Here is a 22,885-nt window from a genome sequence, read left to right on the forward strand (position 1 = left end):
GTCTATGTTGCCATTAATTTTCCCACGCAATGTCTCCATGTCCTACACATTACAAGCATATGTCTCCATGTCCTACACATTACAAGCATATAAACCTGGTGTATCAACGTACGCGTCTCACACATTGCCACATGTAAGTCCTGTAACAACACAATTGGCTATCATGGCTAGAAATTCATACCTTATGCAATTTTCCAACATTCAAAAGAACTCTTATCGAAGACAAAACATTTCTAAGGCATTATTGTGATCTCAAGAGAATTTCTATTGGCCCTTCTTTTCTGCCCACGACACTGCAGCCTTCTTCACCTGCATGATCTATACAGTCAAGAACAACTTCAACAGGACCACAATCAAAGGATCACAAACATCGCTAACAAGCAAGCTGAAAGAGTTGAAGAAGTCATGCAAGCAAGAGACGCAGAGCTGTGAGGCTGTATCATACAACTAAGTGCAGCCAAAAAATACCTCCATGCAGTTGGGTCAGGTCTTTTATGAATCTGACCTGGCTGCAACCTGTAGCTTAGAGCCCATTAGCTCTTTTTGTCTCTAGCTTTAGTATCTTGTTTACAAGACACCTATTTTTGCAACTTCCGGCCCTTGGAATTCCTTCTTCTTTGAAAGACACTCTTCCTTTCAAATTGCCAAGTTGTGAAATGTTTTTTTTTTGCAACTTCTGGCCCTTGGAGTTCCTTCTTCTTTGAAAGGCAACTCTTCCTTTCAAATTGCCAAGTTGTGACCAGCATTTCAGCTCCTAATTTATTTCCTTCTCCTTTTTAAAAAACAGATAAAGATTAGGCAAGAGAGAGTACCCTCACGAATAAGAACAAAAGCCACTATGCCCTCAAGACATGTGGGTAAACAAGAGCAGAGGTAAAAACTCTACCATCTTCACTATTACACTTATACTACACTTCGAAAAATTGCCTCAACAAAGCCCAAGGTTGTGCTTCAACCTAGAAATCCCATCTCTTAACTAGTTGGGTATAGGTTCTAGAGAGCCGCAAGCATCCGATAGGACAACTCAGTCAACCTTGCAATGTATTTAATTTAAAACTAACACATCGCATCGAAGTGGTGTTCATATTTTACAACTCTCAACCTGCATGTAAACTCTTCTCTAAATCATTGCCTTTACCTTTAAAAACAAACCGCCTACTAGCTTCCGATCCAAACCGAGTTCAAGATGAGATCACAGCTCATCATTGTAGTGCTCTTCTTCTTCCTCAACTACTGAATGCTCGATTGCTGTATCTTCAAAGGATGTTTCCTCTCCACTGCCCTGGGAATCCTCGGCCTGAAACGCCGTACAAGAGCACTAGATTTGAGCAGTGTTTTAGGACAGAGAGCTGCCAATAACCTTCCCCCCACCACCCCATCCCCAAAACAACACGAGACAGGTACTTTATACCTTTTCTTCATCTTTGGATGTGTCTGTCTCAACTTCTTCCACTTCCTCCTCCTCTTCCTCCACTGTAGCATCTGGGCTAACATTCAGAGTTGTTTTCATAACTGAGTATAAACGACCGGCAAAGTCTTTAGGATCCTCAAGAACGAATCCACTCTCAAGCAAAGCTGTTTGGTAAATAAGCTTGGCAGTTTGCTGTGCAATTGCATCCTGCAAGTCAAAGACAGATACAGTCAATCACTCTCTCTCGCACTCTCTCTGTCTCTCTCCCTACTTCAATCATACCCTCCTCTCTCTGGGCAACACAAAATTGTACTGTGCAATTTTGCGCATGCGAGGAAGCTTACTCCAGAATCCTGGGCAACCCTGTCTTGCAGCTCTTTAATTATGGGATGCCTTGGGTTGATCTCCAAAACCCTCTTGCCACGCATGTAGTTCTGCTTGCTTGCATCACTAAGCGTTTGGGATTGCATTATGCGTTCCATATTTGCACTCCAACCACACCAGGTGTATCTGCCAGTCTGTTGCTGATTTTCACAGAGTCCACATTTTCACTCATGAGCAGCTCTTTCCACCACTTTGTCAGATCTTTGAACGACTCTTGATCTCCTTCAACTTAGAGTCTTTGCCCAGCTTAAGCCCTTCCTTGGAGACATTTTGGAACTTTTTGTCCTCATAATCCATAAGGTACTGCATCAAGTACTCATCAGCGGGGTCAGTGAAGTAAATAACCTGCCCAGGCAAGAATTGTGACTCATGACAGATGCTGCAAGTGTAAGGGAAGCAAAAATCTAGCCCTACCAAGAGGCTTTGCTCATGCAAAATAGAAGAATATGACAGGCAAACACACCCTTTACCTCATAGCCTTTCTTCCTTAGCTGCTCCAAAAAGGGAGATTTCTCCAGCTGCTCTTTGTTGGTGCCAGTGATGTAGTAGATATCTTTTTGATTGGGCTTCATGCGCGAAATGTACTGGTCCAATGATCCTAGCTTATCCTCAGACTTGGTGCTGAAAGCACAATTAAACACCATACATTATAAACCCCTACATCATACGACTCTTAATAAGATCAAATCTGAACCATGCAGAGGACACACCTATAGAATCTGAGTAGCTTCGCAAGGCGGTTCCTGTTGGTTGCATCCTCAACTATACCGAGCTTAATAGACTTCCCAAACTCGTTCCAAAACTTTGCATATTTACCTCGGTTATCGTCTTCATCCTCGGAAACATCTGGCAAATCAGAAACCATCAGTTGGCTCCTATTTTCTCATGCTAGTCTGCCACAGGTGTTGGACAACCTCCTCACCAACACAGGGAGGAAAAACAACCAGATATTATAATGCATATTCCAGATTACAACCTCATAACCAATCTATCGACAACCAAAACCCATCATATCGACATGAATAATGGGACTTCCAGGTGCTCGTTGGAAGCAAAGGCAATTGACCAACAAAGAAAACTTGCTATAAAATGCATTCTCCAAGCCCACTAACAAGATCCTCAATAAAGCTTTTAGGTCATCAGTATTGCAACCTAGCAGAAGTAGGGGCACTCCTTAGCCATAGTATATATGGATGCACAAACAGCTGTTGCACACAGAATATAAGGTGCAACCAGCCATTCTGCACCTGGATGCACATGGAGCAGTTGTCGATTTCCAGAATGGGCAAGCTAGAAACAGAACCACATATCAAAGAAGCACAAATCCTGGGGACTCAAAACACTGACGCTTCAAACCAAGAAGCACAAAACAATAGAGAATGTAACCCTCTTTCTCATCAGACTCTGCAATATCTTCCTCAGCCCACCTCAAAACACTGACGCTTCAAGCCAAGAAGCACAAAACGATAGAGAATGCTAAACCTCTTTCTCATCAGACTCTGCAGGATCTTCCTCAGCCAAGCGCCTAATCATGTCCAGGGCTTTCCGTACAAGCTTTTTCTTTATTGTCTTTAGGCTGCTATGTTGCTGAAGCATCTCTCGAGAGACATTGAGTGGCAAGGTATCTGAGTCAACAATCCCCTGCATAAAGAAGGCAAACAGCCACGTTGAAGACAATCAATAATAAGGCATGGCTGCATGCTCATTAGCATTCCACGATTATAGAAGTTGCACAGCATTGTCACTCAAATTACCTTCAAAAAGGTAAGATATTTGGGCAGAAGTTCATCAAATTCGTCTGATATGAAAACACGTCTGACATAGAGTTTCAAGAAGGACTTGCTACTGTGGTAGTTTTCGTAGAGATCATGGGGTGCATAAGCCAGCTAAAAAAAGCAAACACTCCCTTGAGACACCATCTTCACTATCGAGAGAGAGAGAGAGAGAGAGAGAGAGAGAGAGAGAGAGAACACCTGAGGTTCCCGACTTTGCTATTGTCCTGAGATTCTTGATAAGATCCTCCTTGGTCATACCTATACCTCTGTCCCGTATAGTCAGAATCTTCTTGGCCTTGTCCAGTTTGATCTGACATAAACAAGAAAAACTTCTTAGCACAGGTAAAACCGCACCCTCATATAAACATAGCTTGAAGAAGAACCATTTCAACTCACTTTCCTTTCTGACTGGAACTCATCTTCCTGCCATGCCTCAATATTGACAAAGGAATACGCAAGAATATAATGATACCAGCTATAAGCACTTTTAACACCAAAAACTGGAGAGGAAGTATACACTAACCTGTATCTCTAGTTTGGTGCTGTCACCTTCACCTAGAACCTCCTTATCAGTCAATGCCAAGAAGCGAATTTTGTCAAGTGCCTGCAAGACAAGCAATGCTCAGATTCATCTTCAAGACACCCTCAAACATACAGCAATGTCAAAGATTTACAGTCCTGAATAAACTAATTCTACTTGTCACTACTAAAAAGTGGCAGAGTTCTGTACATAAAGTAGAAAGACTGCCTGTTAATAAACCATTTCTACTTGTCACTTGTAAGAAGTGGCAGAGTTCTGTTAGATAAAAGTAGAAAGACAGCCTGTTAACTAAATCAGTAAGAAACAAGAACAAAAGAAATTCACTAGCTTCTACAATTAGTATATTAAGAATGAGAATTACATCAGATGCATTCGAGATTAGTTCCCGGAGGAAGATGTCCTTGTTACTGTATAGAGAGTTGATGATTATATCCATCAATCTTGAAACTTCAGCTTGGAATTCAAACTTCTCAGCCTTCAACCTGAAAGACTTTGCAGAGATGGATTCGGATTCTCTGCGAGGATGCAAACAATGCCAGATCAACCACGAGAAGGGAAGACAAATAAATGTAGGAAGCATTGTACAACTTGCCTCCGCCAAATGAATATTTTTGCATGAAGAGAGGGAACCATGAAGATGAAGTGTTCAAACCTTTGTACGACCTGAGCATCCGTGGAGAGGGCATCGGGTATGGCATCACCATTTCCTTCGGCAACATCATTTGCTACCACTCGAACAACAGGAGCTACATAGGCAAATAGAAACAAAGCCTGAAACAACTCTCTCTCTCTCTCTCTCTCTCTCTCTCTCTCTCTCTTAGTATTCCATGCGCAAAATACAGACTAATCAGGGAGGCCAAAGTGGACTCAGAAACACAGCGAAGCACTTTTCTCAGAGAAACAGAGAGAGATCGAGAGAGGAAGACTCCATCAAACCATGAGATGTTCAAAGTTTTTACAAACAAGTACAGATTTTGGCCAAGAGAAGCCGTAGCTGAGCTTACCGGGACGAGAACAAAAGCCAGCAGCACGAAGAGAGCCGCGCAGCAGGAGGAACGTCTCATTGCTGTCCGGAGTCAGAAGCAAACTGGACTGCAAATCAGAGTGACGTAACCAAGATGGAAGGTAAAACCTACAAGTTGGCCATGGAAACAAGCCTAAAGTCCTTCCTTTTGTCCCGCCTAAGGGTGGGTGAACTCAGGATACCACGATGCAGGTTCGATCCTTAAAAAAAATGTGTGTTTTATACTTGTTGTTATGGTGATCGTACATTTCATTAATCTAATTAAAAAACAAAGAACGCATGGGAGAGTATAAGGTAAACTCTTTAAAAAACAGCGTTGTTTAAAAATAGGATAAATTTTTCTTTTTTCTTTTTTATCTTTGTGCTCATGTGCGTCGTGAGTGCTTTGTTTTGTAGTTTCTTAGTCACTATGTATATCACTATGTATATCGATTTTTGTGACTTCTTGTAAGTTTGTTGAAAATTTATTTTGTTAACCTTGATTATAGCTAAGCTAATTTAGTAGATCATCATATTTTAGAGTTTATCCAATCGATGTTTTAGAGTTTAGTAGATAATCATATTTTAGAGTTTATCTAATCGATGTTTTAGAGTTTAGTAGATAATCATATTTTAGAGTTTATCCAATCGATGTTTTAGAGTTTAGTAGATAATCATATTTTAGAGTTTATCTAATCGATGATTCATTCTCAATATTGCTTCAAACAACCTAGATGGCATAATGGAATAAGATAAGACTATGGTACGAGAAATTGATAGCGCAACACACTCTCCGTATCTTATTAGAATATTCAACATTACTCAAATGCCCATAAAGTTTCAGGTGTTCTTGTGGAGGGTCTATATGTGGGCACTACCCATTGGATCCAAATTGCTTCACAAAAACTTTACTAATGGATGTTGCCCCAAATGTAAAATTGCATTGGAGGATGATAAACATGCCTTTTGGGATTGTCTAGCCATCAGAGGTGCATGGGGCAGGATTGGAAAATGGGTTGGCCAAGGTCTAGGAATCCAGGGCTGCTGGGGGGATTGGTTACTTGGAAAATGGGCATTCAATGATGAAGCTGTAGGGTTATTGTTCAACATAATCAGAGCATGCTGTTTGTGGGAAATCTGGATTACTAGAAATGCTATTGTTTTTCATAATGCTTCTCTGGTTGGTGTTGATGTGACAAATGTAATGCACAAATGTATTTGTATGTGTTGGTCTGTGATTAATGTGAATAAACTGAGAAATGAGGGCTTGGATTAGTTTCTAATGAAGCTACAGATGAGCATCCCCTAACTCATGCCTTATTCTTGGGAAGTATCAAACATACTGGGGTTTCCTAACCCATGATTTAATTTTGCAAGTGTATGACACTGAAGGAGGCAAAATCAGATTGCCTAGTTATGGTCCTAGGACCAGAAGGTGGTATCACAAGGAGAAACAAATTGATTACACTTTTGTAGCATTTATAGAGAATCCAGCTGGAATCGAGCTCACAATAAAAATCTGGTCTAAGAAGGGAGACATTTTAGAAAGACAGACCCCAAAGGGGTGTACCACTGAGGCCATGATGGAAGCTTGCATATTATTGGGGTATCAAATTTCATGGGGGCTCTAGTTTTTTCTTGGAAGATAAGAGATGGGCTTTACTTTGTAATCTTTTAAATGAAGTAAAGAGTGAAAAGTAGAGGAATGGAGTGAGTAACTCTCTGATGTAAACGACTTACTGGTGTATCTAGCTTTTTCTAGTTAATATATACATTTACTATTGGTCCCAAAAAAAAAGAAAAAGAAATTTCAAAAGTGTTGTAGAGACACATATACTCTAGGAATGATTGAAAACTTAACCTTAAAAACCAAGACAAAACAAAAAACAACACTGAAATGAGCTTTACCTTTGTCACCGATAGCCGTCTCCTTGCGTCTATAAGGTCCCTACTACATGGCGCTTTTTAGAGTTGGCTTGACCAAAACTTCTATATTGTGCATTTCCTTGTGTCTCACATGAAGGATGAAGGTTAGGCACTCGAAGAGATGGGAGAGCCCTTCAAACCCGCACTCACCTTAAGAAAGATGTTGAAATATACAAGTGAATAGGGTGTGTGTGGGAACAAGCTCTTGGATAGAGGCTGTAAAAGAGGAGATGTAATTGTGAAAGAACCTGTGAAAAGGTTAGAAGAATCTACTGGGAGAGAATAATGGGTAGCATGAGGGAATTTAGGAGTGTGGAGTTATTCTGGGAGATAATCAGGGAAAAGAGAAGAGGTGGAGAGAATCAGGCAAAAGGTGGAGATATTCTGGGAGTGAATCATGGAGAAATCAATGGGATTTGATGCTTGATGTAAACTCTATAAATTGAGGCATAGCCCTAATGAGAATTTGCTGGTTTTTGAGTATCCATGCCTACATTAATCTATGTGCTAATTATTCACTAATTACGTCTTAATCACTTGCTAATCACTTTGTTAATTATGTTGATTCTAGTGTTTGATCCACCATAGCTCATCATTATTGCTCAAATTTCAACATGGTATCAGAGCCATGCCTAGAATCAACCAGGTTTATGACCCCATTAGTTGATTAATCAGGATTAGTAGGTAATTAGCAAAAAAATCAAATTTTTAGTGAGTTTTTCATCTTCCCCTTCACCCCCAGCCAGTGGAGGATCTCTAGCACCTTGCACACATAAAATTAGGGCACAAGCTTTATACACAAGCTAGCTAACATCTCTAGCTTCAAGCTCAGCAAGATGGCGTAGCAAACCGCGCAGAAACGAAGCAGATTTTACGTTTTTGGCCGGCGCGTTTTTTCTGAAGGGAACTGCAGATTTCTCCTTGCTCCAATCAAATTGCTTCAATTCCTCCTAGCCCAAGGGGTAATCAAGCATGCTCTACAAGCTGGTGAAGACAGAAATCAATTTCATCAAGTCTACAGAGAGATCCAAGCTCTTCATCAAATCTGCAGGTGACTTTGGTAAAACAGAGATTAAGCTTTCATTATTTGGTCAAATCTTGTGTTTCTTGGCTTAATCCTCTACTAGACTCATTGCTATTGATGCCTTTGAAAGCATTTGAGCTCATTTGAAGTGGAAGGCACCAGATCTGGGCTCCCCGCATACTCTGTTTTCTGCACACAAACCAGAGCATTAATTTGCTAATCAGTGATTAATCAGTGCTAATCACTGTACTTTGGTGCAATTGAGGGTTCAAATTAACCATTAGGTATCTGATACAGATCCCTAAAGCTTCAGATTGCAAATCGGAGTTGGTTTGATACTCCAACCATCCCGTACAAATTGGTTACCCTTAATTTAATGTAATTTCTGGTGATTTTATGCTGATAAAATTATTGTAATCATCTATTAAACACCAGATTGAGTTGTAAAAGGGTAGACACTGCCCTTGAATCTTGAATTTGGATCAAGAGGTAAGACCCCCTTCACATCACCATGAATTCAGCACAGGAAATAGCCAAATTTAATTGGGAACAGTTTTATACATGCAAACAAAAACCATGTATTTGCTGATGAGGAAAAATCTGTGGGGATTAGTTGAAGGGAGAGATGAATGCCCAGAGAGAGGAGAAAATGAGTGGAAGAGTAGGAATGAAAAAGCATTGGGACTTATTGCACTCAGTTTAAATGATGAGATCATTCATCATATCACAGGGATATAGTGGGCAAAAGATGCATGGGATGAACTCAATAAATTATTTGGTACACAAGCAAAAAATTCCAAGATAAATCTATTAATGCAATTCTACAAACTGGACATGAAGGAAAGTGAACCTTTAATCACACACTTGAACAAATATAAAAGCATTAAGCAACAGCTGGCAACTATTGGCAAAAAGGTAGAAGATGATGAAGCATTAGCTGTACTTTTGAAGAGTGTGGACAAAGGAGATTATGAAAACATTGTAGCAACACTAAAGAATGTACCTGAACTGAAGATACACGAGATAGAAGCAGCTCTACTAGAGCAAGAGAGCAGAGGCAAAGAGAAGAAAGGGCTTGACTCAACAGCAGGAGAGGAAAAAGCATTCTTCACCCGAGGAGGATTCTCTCGAGGACGAGGACGAGGAAGAGGCAGAGTAGGAGGGAGGACCTTCACTTGCAACAACTGTGGAAAGCCAGGACACATGGCAAGAGACTGCTATAGCAAACCCAGTGGAGAAGGAACGACATCGGCAAACTTCATGGAGGCTCCAAGGGAAGTGGAGTCGGATCATCTTTTCTGAGAGAGAGAGAGAGAGAGAGACCCCACAACCCAATGTAACCTGCCCCAATAAAGTAAAACCACCTCTGAGCCACCGATGATGTAGACCACGTGGTAGATGTATGTGTGAGCACTTTATTCAAGGTCGCAGGCAACTATAGTAAGCCTTGGACACATAGAGAGAGAGAGTGTCAAGGACTATGAGTTTAGGGACTCGAGGCACTGGTCGCAGGCTATCAAGTAAGAGGGAAACTTGATATAGGGTCCAGGTGTGCTAGGATTATTCACTTGAGGGGAGGTGTTGAAATATACAAGTGAATAGGGTGTGTGTGGGAACAAGCTCTTGGATAGAGACTGTAAAAGAGGAGATGTAATTGTGAAAGAACATGTGAAAAGGTTAGAAGAATCTACTGGGAGAGAATAATGGGTAGCAGAAGGCGAGCTCAGGAGATGCGCGTTGAAGCGATTCGAAAATGATCACACAATGCACACAATGAAAAATGACGAAAAGAGGAAAGAAAATCGAATTTATAATGTAGCTGGTGCTGCATGATTGGCCCGTGAAAAATTACCGTTTAACGACGTGAACCTTTGTACTTTTTAACAGCATGAACCTTTGTAATTTTGTTCATGGCGTGAACGTTTTTCTGCAGTTTCATGTGAAATGTATAGGATTAAATACTTTGCTCAAGCAGTCAAACATGCACATGATGAGTGACTGATACTTTGCCTACCTTGTACCCATTTGTGCAATCATTGGATACCTTTTGTTTTATTGCTATGAGAACCAAGGGGTCACCTTGGCACTTTTGGGAATTTGTTGGTGCAGTCGTTTTAGTTCCAGGTGGGAGTTTTTTATTATGCCTTCCACCCAATTGAACAATGTTGTCAGTGTGCCTGGTTGTGAAGGGTTTCTATTTGCATCTCCTTGCTGAGGTTCCTTGTTTAGTCTTGTAGCTAGAGTGGGTACTTTTGTTGCTTTGGCAATTCCCAACCCATTTGGCTGAGTTTTCTTTATCCTCCACACAAGGGTTGGCGTGAATCTTTGCTTGCATTAGGAGTTGATGTTGCACGCTCTTACCACCCTCTTTTTGATGATTCGAATTGTTTGTGATATTGGCCATTGAGTGGGGTTTGGGTACCCATATTGCTGTATTGCCTTAATAGTATCATTGTGCTTGCAGTATGTCCCTTTGAACCCATTGCTTTACGGAATCCTTGTGGTTTCTTCATATGCTTGGAGTCCTGCCAATCGGTTCGAGTCAACAAGGTCTGACTTTTGAATTGTTTGTAGGTTCTTCTTGGGGTCTTTATATCATTCATGGTGTCCTTCTTGTCTGGTCTTTAAGTTGATTCTTGGGCACCCACTTCTGTGTACCCTTAGATGTTGGGTATTGTGTGGGCAAGCTTCGACGGAACGGATGCTAGTTCTATTCTCTGAGGTGTTGCCACTGCACTCATTATTTTATTATGAGCAGTTATGATGTGCTTCCCTCTGTTTATCAAGTTCCATAAGGCTATGCACATGACCTCTTCTCCTGTGCTTAACAATGCTGTTCTTTCCTCCCATTGGATATTGTATTTACTTATACAAATCCAGGATCGTCCTAGAATCATTTCTTCTTCCATGGAACGTGCAGGCATGACAAACACCTTCCCGACCAAGGAATTATTTCTGATGGAGATGTTTACATTTAAAAATCCTTTGGCTTTTGTGGTTATCAAGTGAACACTACAAACTTGTGCATCAGTGGGTTCAAGGTGTGGTCTATCTAATGCTACCCAGGTGTCATATGAAATCAAGTTATGACTTGACCCCGTATCTATTAATGCAATGCTTGTTGCATGGCCTTTAGCTGTAGTAAGTCTCACCTTGAGTTGTGTGCTAGCTCAATGTTTAGTTCCCCTTCGTCTAAAAGAGTCACAGAAGCCATGTTGACATGTTTTAGTCTTTTGTGTCATAATTGTTGGGCTTTGGCCTCCCTAGCCTTAATCTCTTCTTGAGCCTGCTAGATTTTTTCTTTTGCAAGCTATTTTTGTTGTTTTAAGAGATGTTCTTACGAGAGCATCTCTTGGGTCAGTGGTCCAAAGTATTTTTTTAATTTACTTCCATTGACATAACCCTCCGTTTGGATGCCGTCAATTGTCTCAATTCGAACAGACCCATGAGGTGTGATGTCCGATACTTAGAATGGTCCCAGGCCTCGGTATTTGAGTTTCTTTTTCCTGTTGCTTCCGACACCATACATGAGGACAAGGTTCCCCGTTTCCAATTCTTTTTGCTTAAGGTTTTTGTCGAACCAATGTTTTCTGCGTAGTTTTTCGACCATGAGTCCATGTGATGCTATCAGTGTGGTCTCATCTAGTTTCTCCAAGTCAATTAGCCTTTCAGCTAATGCATTCTCCGTGAGACGCTCTTGTATGGCAATCCCTAAGCTTGGGACTAGATATTCCTCCATGGGCATAATTTCTTCCACACCATAAGCTAGATGGAAGGGAGTGTAACCCGTGGCTACCTTATATGATGTTTGATAGGCCCGTAGGGCTGCTGTCAGTTTATGTTCCCAGTCTGTTTCCAAGATTTCTCAAACGGTTATCTTACAATAATAGGGGTGAGCGGCATCTTGTCCTTCTGTTATGGAATAGCGAAACATTGACATTCTTTGCATCTTTTGACAAATTCTATGGCATCTTTGAATAACGTAGGCCACCATAGTCTTGCTTGAAGCACTTTTCGAGCTATGATTTCTCTAGCAAAACAGCCACCTGCTATCCCTGAATGAGCTTCTTCCAATATGGTATGGGCGTACAAGCTTTCCCTTGGAACCTAGCACGATTGGTGGGGCCACTTCATTGATCATTGCAGATGCCATTGTGATTCCCATGAGTATGAGACATTGACATTGGATGGTGACTCTCATGGAGTTCCATTTGATCCAAGCTGTCATGTGGATCATCATTTTGGTAGATTATTAGATGGAGCTTCCTTTAGTACATGTAGTTATGCATGTGTGCATATGGGTCACTAGTTCATGGGACTTCCATTCGACCCATGAGATTGTGTGATGATTGAGGATGCATGGCTACATCATCTTTTCGACCCAGGTCGCATCATGTTTTATACCTTGGGATGTGGTCCATGGAGTTTTCCATTTGATCTAGAAGGCTATGAGGACCTTTTGATGTTGATGTTATTTGTACATTGACATTCGTGGTTTTCCATTTGATGCTGGCGGCAACTCAGTTTATTATATAGGGTCATGGACTATTGGACACTTACTATAGTCTATGACTCCACATGTTGTGGGTTGATTTTTGTTTTGCACGACCACCCTTTGATTTTGAGGGCGAAATCATTGTAGGAGGGGATGCTTTGTAATGTAGGAAATTATGTGCTTGGTTATACTACATATGCACATGTGGGATGAGGGCCTAAGCACATGATATGGGGCATAGGACTTAGGTTTATGGGTATTTCATGTGTGAAAGGTCCTAGGAGTAAGTGACCTTATAAGTCACTTATGGGATAGTTTGTACATCTTTTGACATCTTTGGACATATTAACCACTTGGTTATCTTCTTGCCTTGAGCAAGCTTCCGTGGTGAGCTTCTCCCTTCTTGAGTTGCTAGTATGGTGACCTACACCCTTTTTATTTACTCCAAGTATTAAGTGGGCCTCCATCGAACCATTGGGATTTTTTCAGGGAAACTATTCGGGGCTGCCTCAGGATTCCGTGAGCGCTTTCTATCTGTCCAAAGCTAAAAGAAGCATGCATAGGGAAGCTTTCTATGAGCTTGGCCTGGGTAGCATAAAGATCATGTAGCATAGGGCTCTCAATGCTAACCCTAATCGCGATTTATTTATTTGGAAGCATGTTGCATGGATAGAGGGCCGGTCATAGAATGCATAGATCTCTTTATTAGCTCTATGCATGGATAGAGAGCTATGTTGCATGCACATGGTTTTCTATGAGCCCAATTAGGGTTAATATAGAGAGCATGCATAGGGATATCTATGACCATCCGGATTGGGCTCTATTGTTTTTTAGAAACATACCCATGTCTAACCATGTGTTGTATGTGTGTTGTATAGATCATGAAAGTAGACACCCCCATTGTGCCATACTCACCGTCTCTGTCAAGACCTTCCAGAGCTTCATCCACCTCCTCTTACCATTGTACATGATGTGAGCCCGTGAGAGACATGCCATTACATTTGTAGGAGGTAGGGTGAGCATTCCTTTACAGACCGAAGCTCATCAGCTCGTAGTGCCAGTCCGACTTATAGTACAATATGCCATGCATGTCAAGTCTCGCCAACATGCTTCACTCTCGTTGTAGTTATTATACGATGATATTGCCCGGGTCGAGATACATTTCAAGCTCCCCAGCTTGTCGTCTAGCGGCGGCCGCGTCCAGGTCATTCCCACCAGCAACATTAATTTCCACGTCGACATTCCCACCAGCATTTCCATGTCAGCAATTATTAACGTTTAACGTTAATTTTTGGGACTGTCTCGCCCATCATCCCCTCCTTCATGATTTCTACTTTCAGCTGGCCGCCCCTTAGAAATTACCCATTGTGGTAGTTGCAATAACCCATTACAAGCAACATGAAAAAGTCCCCTTACTCCCCCCCCCACACCCACAAAATCATTTTTTGTAGGCTTCAATTGACCACCATCATGAGGTCCTCTAGGTTCCACATATGCCTCCAGCTCATGCACCTCTACCAAATCCCCACCTACGGAGCTTGCCTACTCTTGTCTTTGATGATAAAAGTGAGCATGCCTCGACAAACTCATGCCTCCGCCTTTAACTATCCCCATTTATCTTTCATGTGGTAAAATGTTAATAGTTTAAGAAAATACCTCCCACAAGGCACCACTTTTGCTTCATACCTTGTCCATGTATTATTTATTGTGAAAATACAATCGTTGTATTACATGGTATGCAAGTGTTTCGAATGCACAACGAGGACGATTATGCAAATTTGTGTGCATTACATGGCCCTATCTAAGCTTATCATTGGGAACCCATTTTTGCTTCCTAGGTTTGATTATGTTCTATTTATGCTAGAAAAAGTGATTAGACCATTAGATCAAGAGACACTCACATGGTGTTTCAAACCCTTTTGCATGGTTGACTGACCATGTGTATTCGAGTTTCCTTTAGCATGGGGTGAGCAAAAGTGTGTAACAAATAGCCTCTTCCCATGTGCATTCTATGATTAATCTGACTTGTTCCAGTATTGAGTCGTTTTGTACATATGCTCAAAGAACATATTTATCGTTTCAGTTTTGAGTGGTGTTGTACCAAAACTATGAAAAATAGCAGTCAACTAGAAACTATGAAACATAGTATGTGTAGCCCTATTTGGGAACCTATTTGTACATGTTTCTCTTCATTGCCCACTCACATGTGCAACAACCCCAATCACAATCAGCATTAAATACAATATAATGAACATTTGCTCCTAATGATTGACACTTAACCTTCACCATAACACTTGTGGAATTAAAGGCAAATTAAGGCAAAAAATGTGTTGAATATACATGATGTTATGAAGATGTGTTCGAGTTATGTTAACATAAAGATTATAAGTATTCAGCATATTTGTGGAAGATATCATTTTTTCTTTGCACACACATTAATTTCTCGTAACTCAAAATTTGTGTTTCCAAGAAGAATTTTAATCTTCAAAAAATAATACAAAGCATGGTCAAGCTTCGCTTGCATCGGAGTTCCCATTGGCACAAGCATGGTCAAGCTTCGCTTGCATCATCACCCTCTTTTTCTTTGCCCCCTTTGAATTTGGGCAAGGCTCTAACCTCTTCTTTCCTTCTACGAACCCTCTTTTGCGAATGGCCAACCTCAAAGAATGGCTTTGCATGGGCAAGTGAATTCCCAAACCCATCATCTCGAGCCCGTAACTCATGGGGTGGGTATGTCACCAACAAGGCCCTTGACGCTTTGGCTTTTTGCACATACGCTTGCATTTGGAGAGCCAAGCACTTAGTTAATGCTAGAAGATCATTATCACCATCTGAAACAACACACATGGGTTTAGTTCATTCATATGTTATGTATGGAGACGGTAGATCAAATAAAGCATCTACACATACCGCAAATCAAGAGGGTTTCACTGACAATTTGTTGTATTTTTTGAGACAAATCCTCATTATATGATTGTGTGCCTATAGAAGAAGATAACATTAGGCACAATAGTTTAATCCCATGGTTCCACATACGAAAGTTGGATAACGAACCATTGGTTTCATCATTGCCAAGGCTAGGAGGTGAATTGGAATTACCCATGTCAGTAGCACTATCAATCCCCATTGACAAAACATGGCCTGGTGGAAAAATATAATAGTTTGATGATCGCACACCGATGTAAGACATCAAAAAATAAATTTTACAAAACACTCACGTGAAGTATTCTAACTTGTGTACACTGCGTGCATCATCTTGATCAGTTTGGAGTGTGATACATTCCAACTTGCTTGCAACATTAAGGATGTCTCGCAGTGTGTAAGGAAAGTATCCCGAGTTGCCCGAAGGTTCCCTTCCTTTGCACTACTTTGCACCAAATCTATATGATGTTGCAACACTTGTCGGGGGGTGAATCCTTTATGTAGCATGTCACAAATCCATGATCGCATTGTTGTGGATAGCCATGGAGCGAAACATAACCTTACTGAGGCAGGTCCCGTGTATTGGGAGCCATGGCATACATTACCCTTTGAATCGACATGTTGGTATTGTATGTAATTCAAGTGACATACCCATGGCCATAAGTACAATTGTGAAACAACAAAATGACATTGGCAACCAACTGTGCATAGGATTGTGATTCCACTCTTCGCTTTTGGGCTCTCGTAGACGGTTCATTATCACGAGCATCTACGGGACCGAAGATACACCAATATCTAATAGAAACACACATGATGTAGTTGCTATAAAAAAACAAAGTTGGATTTTGTACTTTTAAGACCAAGAAAGTCACAACTGCGTAGTTATGCATTAATTTTTGAAACTTACCCGATCAATGACAAGAAGAAAGTCACAACTGCGTAGTTATGCATTAATTTTTGAAACTTACCCGATCAATGACAAGAAACTATCTTTGGTCGAAAATTTTAATGAGCCTGCCTCATTGCTTTTCTTCCAATGTATTCGAAAGTTTGTGGGGGCATCTGATATGATAGACTTGCCGTGCTTGAAGTCGGCCATGCGATCCCAAGGAATGTATGCTATTTGTTGGATGTCAAACTTTAATTGAGGATTCAAAGAGGTTTCCCATACAAGATTTGTTGCATCAAACGGACCAGGTGGAGGTGTTTGAACATTGAGCTTGTGAGCACGTGAGGTCGGAGGTTGACTCTTCAAAAGTGAAACTAGACTCATACCAGTAGGTAAGGTGGTTCGGATTCACCGTACTACACCACCCTGTAGCAACGGTCACAAAAAGATCAAGATTATATAATATGAGTAAAAATAATAATGTGTCTGAAGCTTGGGGATCTTTATTACTCTTAGCCTCACTCTCACAAATCCATTACAACACCTCATGATTATTTTTATAAAGTTCACAAAGGATTTCAATGGACAAATGTGTCAATCAACCCAAATTGAATTTTAGTGTGTCCATAAAAGTTACATATCATCCTTTTCTTGATTCACATTATAGAAATTGTGAAGTTCTTGGGGAAGCTAATAAAAGTAGGTTTTATTTCTTCTAGTTTGATTAGAATTAACCTTTGAAATCTTTGAAAACTATTCGAAGGCCGGCTCTTGTTTGATAATGCAATGTTCTTTTTAATCCTCTTCTAACCCAAATTCGGGATTGATTGGGCTACAAAAGTTTCCCCTTTAAATCCACAAAGTCCTCAATTGAAATCCCTTGAAAGGTAGCACATCTGAAGGACTTACTTGAAAGGTAGCACATCTGAAGGACTTACTATTTCTACTTGAAGAAAAACTCCATGCTCTGTAGTAGTTTTAAGTTCCCACAAATCATGAAAACGAAATTACATGTGCCTTGACCATGCGGCACTTGAGGGAGAAAAAGGGTAATCTTGACCTACCTGGGCGGAACTAGCTATGCAACTTCAGCTTGTTGGTCCATTTTGCCCAAAAAAAATGTCATCATATTTGACACTACGATCATCACAATTATGAAAACTTTTAAAAAATATAGACTGTCGCAATAGGCACGTCACAATAAACATCGTAAATGCGACGTCTATTACGATGCTTATTGTGACACATCCATTGTGACAGTTATTGCGAGCGATGTGATGATTGTAATGCTATGAGGATTGTTTTTTTTTCCATAAGTTTAGAGTTATTTGTTGCAAAAAAATGACATAATAACTTGGTCCTATTGTAGTGAATTAATGAGAGAGAATGCATTGTAGCTCATGTACAGCATGTATACTCAAGTACATTCAATAGTCACATAGTGAAAAATGTTGGTTCTTATTTTTTCAGGAAACATGACACATCTCATTTATCATCATGAGCAAGCACCTTTGTCTCAAGTAAAACTCCCTTGCTATTTTGGTAAAATCCCTGAAAGAGTGATACATCATGTTCTTACTATTAGTAGTTTAGTTGGTGTCAAAAACATTGATGTTGGAACACTTCTCTTCAATGTTTGGGAAAGTTTTTTTTTGAGGTAATCATACACATTTTCTTTTAAGGTCTCACTCAATGGAAAACTAGAAAGGAAAATGTATATAATTAATCAAATTACAATACTTATAATAATGTATTATTATATGGTGTGAATTCCTTTCCGAGTTTGTAGTAGCCAATGATTTAAAAATTTCAACCAGCTTTCTCAAACAGTAATTTTGTTCAAAATCTCACACAATTATGCACTACAAGGAAAAGCGACCGTAGGCGCGTTTAGAGACGCGTTTTGATAACGTGGTTTAAAATGTTACCGACGCGTTTATAAGCGTGTCTAAAATCGTGCCTACTGACAGGCATCTATATGTGCGTCTATAAACGCGTCTATAGACGCACATATAGACGTGCTATGGAATTTTAAAAAATTTCCAGAGAGCTGCCTGTGCAGATGTACAACTGCATTTTCTACACATGCAGCTGCATGTTTTTCATAGGCAGCTCTCTGATTTAAGGTTTTGCTTACTTGTACATAGACGAATCAAGATCAGCAAAGATATCAACATAAAAACTTAAATTAAAGATAGATATGCACAAAAAGATTTGTGAAAACACTTCGAATATTGATTAAAGAAGATGAGAAATTACATTTTATATCCAAAAATTTGTTCATACATGATTGTAGCCACAGAAGGCTTGAATAAAAACATAGATACATAAAGAAGATGAAAAATTTCATCTTATATCCAAGAAGTTGTCCATACATGATGGTAGCCACATGAGGCTTGAAAAAGAAACATAGTTGCATAAACCAAAACTATACATGAAGAAAAACTAGCGGGCAACTACTCGAAGGAGTCATGACTCTCCGAGTCATCTTGTCCTCCTCCTTGTCCTCCACCTTGTGCCTATACAAAAAGTGAAGATATATATAAATAAAAATAGAAAGTATTATAAAGATCGAAACATGTTTTGTAAATAAAAAGAAAAAGTAGTACCTGCATTGGTGTTCTCCTTGCTCGATTGTATTGTTTGTCGGAGATGATCCCTTCATTGTGAAGGTAATCCTATGTATCGTGGCGACGATGGTAGCCAGTCTCTCCTAGGGTAGGATCTCTACCCAAAATGTCATGCTACATCACAAGACAAACATTATAACACAACTCAAATAGAGAGAATACAAAGAAAAGACATGAAGTTGCACTATACATTCAAACTCGACCTCCCATGATGCACGACCTCCAGATCCGAAGTGCGACGATCCATATCACTCCATTTGTATTCGCCGCGCTTCTCTTTGTTGGCTAGTTCACTACTCCTTCTAAGAGATTCTTCTTGGCTTTTTTTCACTCACCCTTATGAGCAGTAGATGGCTTACTGTGTCCATTTTTATCGGCATCTATTCGGGCTTTCTCCTCCTTTGCATGTCTCCTTACTAGAGACCTCCTATTCTTAAGTAGGTCTTTGATTTTGTGTCGCGCGCCCATATACTGTTAAACCTTTGGTCGTGAAGAGGATTAGGATACTTCTTGTGGACAGATTTAATGCAATAATCCACTAAGCTTTGCCTTTGCTGCTTAAAATGTATAAAGCAGTCTTTATAGTGTGCAAAAACTACTTGGCGCAAGTAGTTTACCACCTCCTTCCCACGAGAGTCATCAACTTATATGCCACACACATATCATAATATGATATATCACCATGATGTGGTGGTGACTCTGAAAAACTATCCCCACCCCCAAAGCACTGCTCTAGGCATCCTCTATCTTCTCTATCTCCTCTACCTCCACTCTCAATGCTAGTGCGGCATGAGGTATGACCGCCACTATCTCCATGACTACAATCCCTACGAGACGACGACGACTGCCACTCTCATGAGAGCTATGATAACTGTGAGGTGTCGCATCTCCTGAAGGTGGAGGTGTAGGAGATGTTGGAGCACTAACTAAGGGGTGAATGTAAAGGTAGGTGAAGTGCGTGGCAAGGGACTTTGTTGGGCTATGGGCGGCGGACTTGATAGTAAAGGGGTGCCTGCTGCATAGGCTGTCAACTACTCGGGGGTGGGAGTATAGCTAAACATCTATACAAACAAAGAGAATATTTAAAAAATATTATGCAAGCCTTATGCAAGCATTATGTTTAAAGTACTATGCATAAGTTTAAAACACTATGTATTATGTTTAAAGTACTATGCATTATGCAAGCCATTACGCAAGCCTTGCATAAAGCATTATGCATTAGGCCTTATGCATAAAGCATGCATGAGGCCTTATGCATAAAGCTATGCATGTGGCCTTAAGCATAAAGCTTATGCATAAGGCTTATGCATAAAGCACCATGCATAAGGTCTTAAACATTAAAACTATGCATGAGACCTTATGCATAAAGCACTATGCATAAGGCCTTAAGCATGAGGCCTTAAGCATAAAGCTATGCATGAGGCCTTATGCATAAAGCAATATGCATAAGGCCTTAAACATGAGGCCTTAAGTATAAAACTATGCATGAGACCTTATGCATAAAGCTTATGCATAAAGCTATGCATGAGGCCTTATGCATAAAGCTATGCATGAGGCCTTAAGCATAAAACTATGCATGAGGCCTTATGCATAAAGCATGCATGAGTATTATTCATAAAGCTTATGCGCAAACCTACAAAACAAATTCCCAGTACCCAAAGGTGCAATAATAATAGAGGAAAGATATGAAAGCACTTACCTCTTTTTCGTGATGTTGAAAGAGAGGAACCAACAAAAGGGTGAGGAAAAGATTAGTAATGCATACATACAAAAGCTTATGCAAGCCCCTTGCAAGCCTTAAGACTTATGCAATCTATGCTAAAACTTATGCATAAAGCATGCATGAGGCCTTATGCATAAAGCATTAAGCATAATGCTTTATGCATGAGGCCTTATGCATAATAAAGCTTTAAGCATAATGCTTTATGCATGAGGCCTTATGTATAAAGCTTATGCATAAGGCTTATGCATAAAGCACTATGCATAAGGCTTTAAGTATGAGGCCTTAAACATAAAACTATGCATGAGGCCTCATGCATAAAGCTTATGCATAAAGCATGCAATAGGCTTTATGCATAAAGCCTATGCATAAAGCTATGCATGAGGCTTCTTATGCATAAAGCATTATGCATAAAGCATGCATGAGCATTTAAATGCATAAAGCATTATACATAAAGATTATGCATAAAGCTTATGCGCAAACCTACAAAACAAATCCCCAACACCCACCAAGGGTGCAATAATAATAGAGGAGAGATAGAAAAGCACTTACCTCTTTTTCGTGATGTTGAAAGAGAGGATTAGAGGACCTACAAAACCAACAAAAGGGTGAGGAAAGGATTAGTAAGGCATACATACAAAAGCTTACGCAAGCTATGCCGCTATGCAAGCCTTATGCAAACTATGCCTCTATGCAAGCCTTATGCAAGCTATGCTAAAGCTTATGCATAAAGCATGCATGAGGCCTTATGCATAAAGATTTAAGCATAAAGCTATGCACGAGGCCTTATGCATAAAGTATTATGTATAAGGCTTATGTATAAAGCATGCATGAGGCCTTATGCATAAAGGTATGCATGAGGCTTATGCATAAAGCACTATATGCAAGTCACACTAGCCTAAACTAAACCGTACCACGGCACTATGCATTAAGCATGCATGCATAGAGCTTAATGCATGCATGGATTAAGCTCTATGCATGCATAAAGCTCTATGCATAGAGCTTAATGCATGCATAGAGGTCTATGCATAGAGCTTAATATATGCATTATGAATGCATGCATAGAGCTTAATCTATGCATTAAGCTCTACGAATAGAGTTTAATGCATAGATTAAGCTCTATGATTAAAGCTCTATTCATAGATTAAACTCTATGCATAGAGGACCTACAAAATAAAACCCCTCTTTTTGGTAGATAAAAATAGAGGAAAGAGAAGAATGATAGGAAAGCACTTACCTCTTTTTGGTGATGTTGAAAGAGAAGATTAGAAGACCTACAGAACCAACAAAAGGGTGAGGAAAGGATTAGTAATGCATACATACAAAAGCCCTAAGAACCTAATGCATACATACAAAATCGAAAAGCTTAAGCTCTATGCATAGAGCTTAATGCATGCATATAGCTCTATGAATATAGCTTAATCTATGCATATATCTCGTGAAGTTGAAAGAGAGGATTATAAGACCTACAAAACAAAACAAAAAGTTGAGAAAAGAATTAGTAATACAAAACCCTAAAAGTGTGAATAGTATGGATACACAAGGAGGTTTAAGCCTTATGTATAAGGAGGTTTAAGTATAAGCCTCTTAAGCATAAGATGCCTCTTAAGCATAAGAGGCCTCTTATGCATAAGCCTCTTAGGCTTATCCATATAAGAAAGAGAGAGAGAGAGAGAGAGAGAGAGAGAGAAGAGAATACCATTCAAAAATTTTAAACATAAGAAGCTTATGCATGTGAGAGACAGAGAAAGAGAGAGTGAAGAGAATACCAATCAAAAACCCTAATTCTAAACATACCATTCAAAAACCATGAATATATGAAGAGGTGGGAGAGACAAGTGGGATAGAGATTACCTTGTGATATGAGGAATCGTCCTTGGGAGGAGACCTGGGAGGAGACATGAGAGGAGACTTTGTGAGAAGAGGACAAAGGGTGAGGTGCAGCCATCATGAGGAAGGGGTACAAAGAGGGAGCAGAGGGGAAGCGAAAATAGTTGCGGCGTCGACGTGGGATTATTCGGATTTTTTTTTAACAGAGCGCGTCTAATAAGCGCATCTATATCAGTATAGACACGCTTATGGACGCGCATATAGCCGCATAAATAGCCGTGTAAACCCCACCAGATCATAAACTCACCCATGGCCCCTCTCTCACTTCCATCCCT

The 22,885-nt window shown here is 40.1% G+C and overlaps 1 pseudogene across 1 annotated transcript; it reads right to left on the reverse strand.

Moving 5' to 3' along the window:
* Positions 1 to 872: 872 nt before the first annotated feature.
* LOC147635336 (endoplasmin homolog) lies at positions 873 to 15,406 on the reverse strand (annotated as a pseudogene). Its single transcript, XR_015266602.1, has 13 exons — positions 15,133 to 15,406; positions 5,116 to 5,292; positions 4,764 to 4,857; positions 4,473 to 4,626; positions 4,094 to 4,174; positions 3,769 to 3,880; positions 3,550 to 3,681; positions 3,277 to 3,436; positions 2,506 to 2,644; positions 2,266 to 2,416; positions 1,756 to 2,140; positions 1,412 to 1,618; positions 873 to 1,297 (listed from the first exon to the last, which is right to left on the reverse strand). The product of XR_015266602.1 is annotated as an endoplasmin homolog (transcript).
* Between the last annotated feature and the right edge of the window lie 7,479 nt (positions 15,407 to 22,885).

Source organism: Cibotium barometz, chromosome 9 (assembly GCF_041138505.1).
Source record: "Cibotium barometz isolate CiBa-2024 chromosome 9, ASM4113850v1, whole genome shotgun sequence".
NCBI classification, from domain to species: Eukaryota; Viridiplantae; Streptophyta; class Polypodiopsida; order Cyatheales; family Cibotiaceae; genus Cibotium; species Cibotium barometz.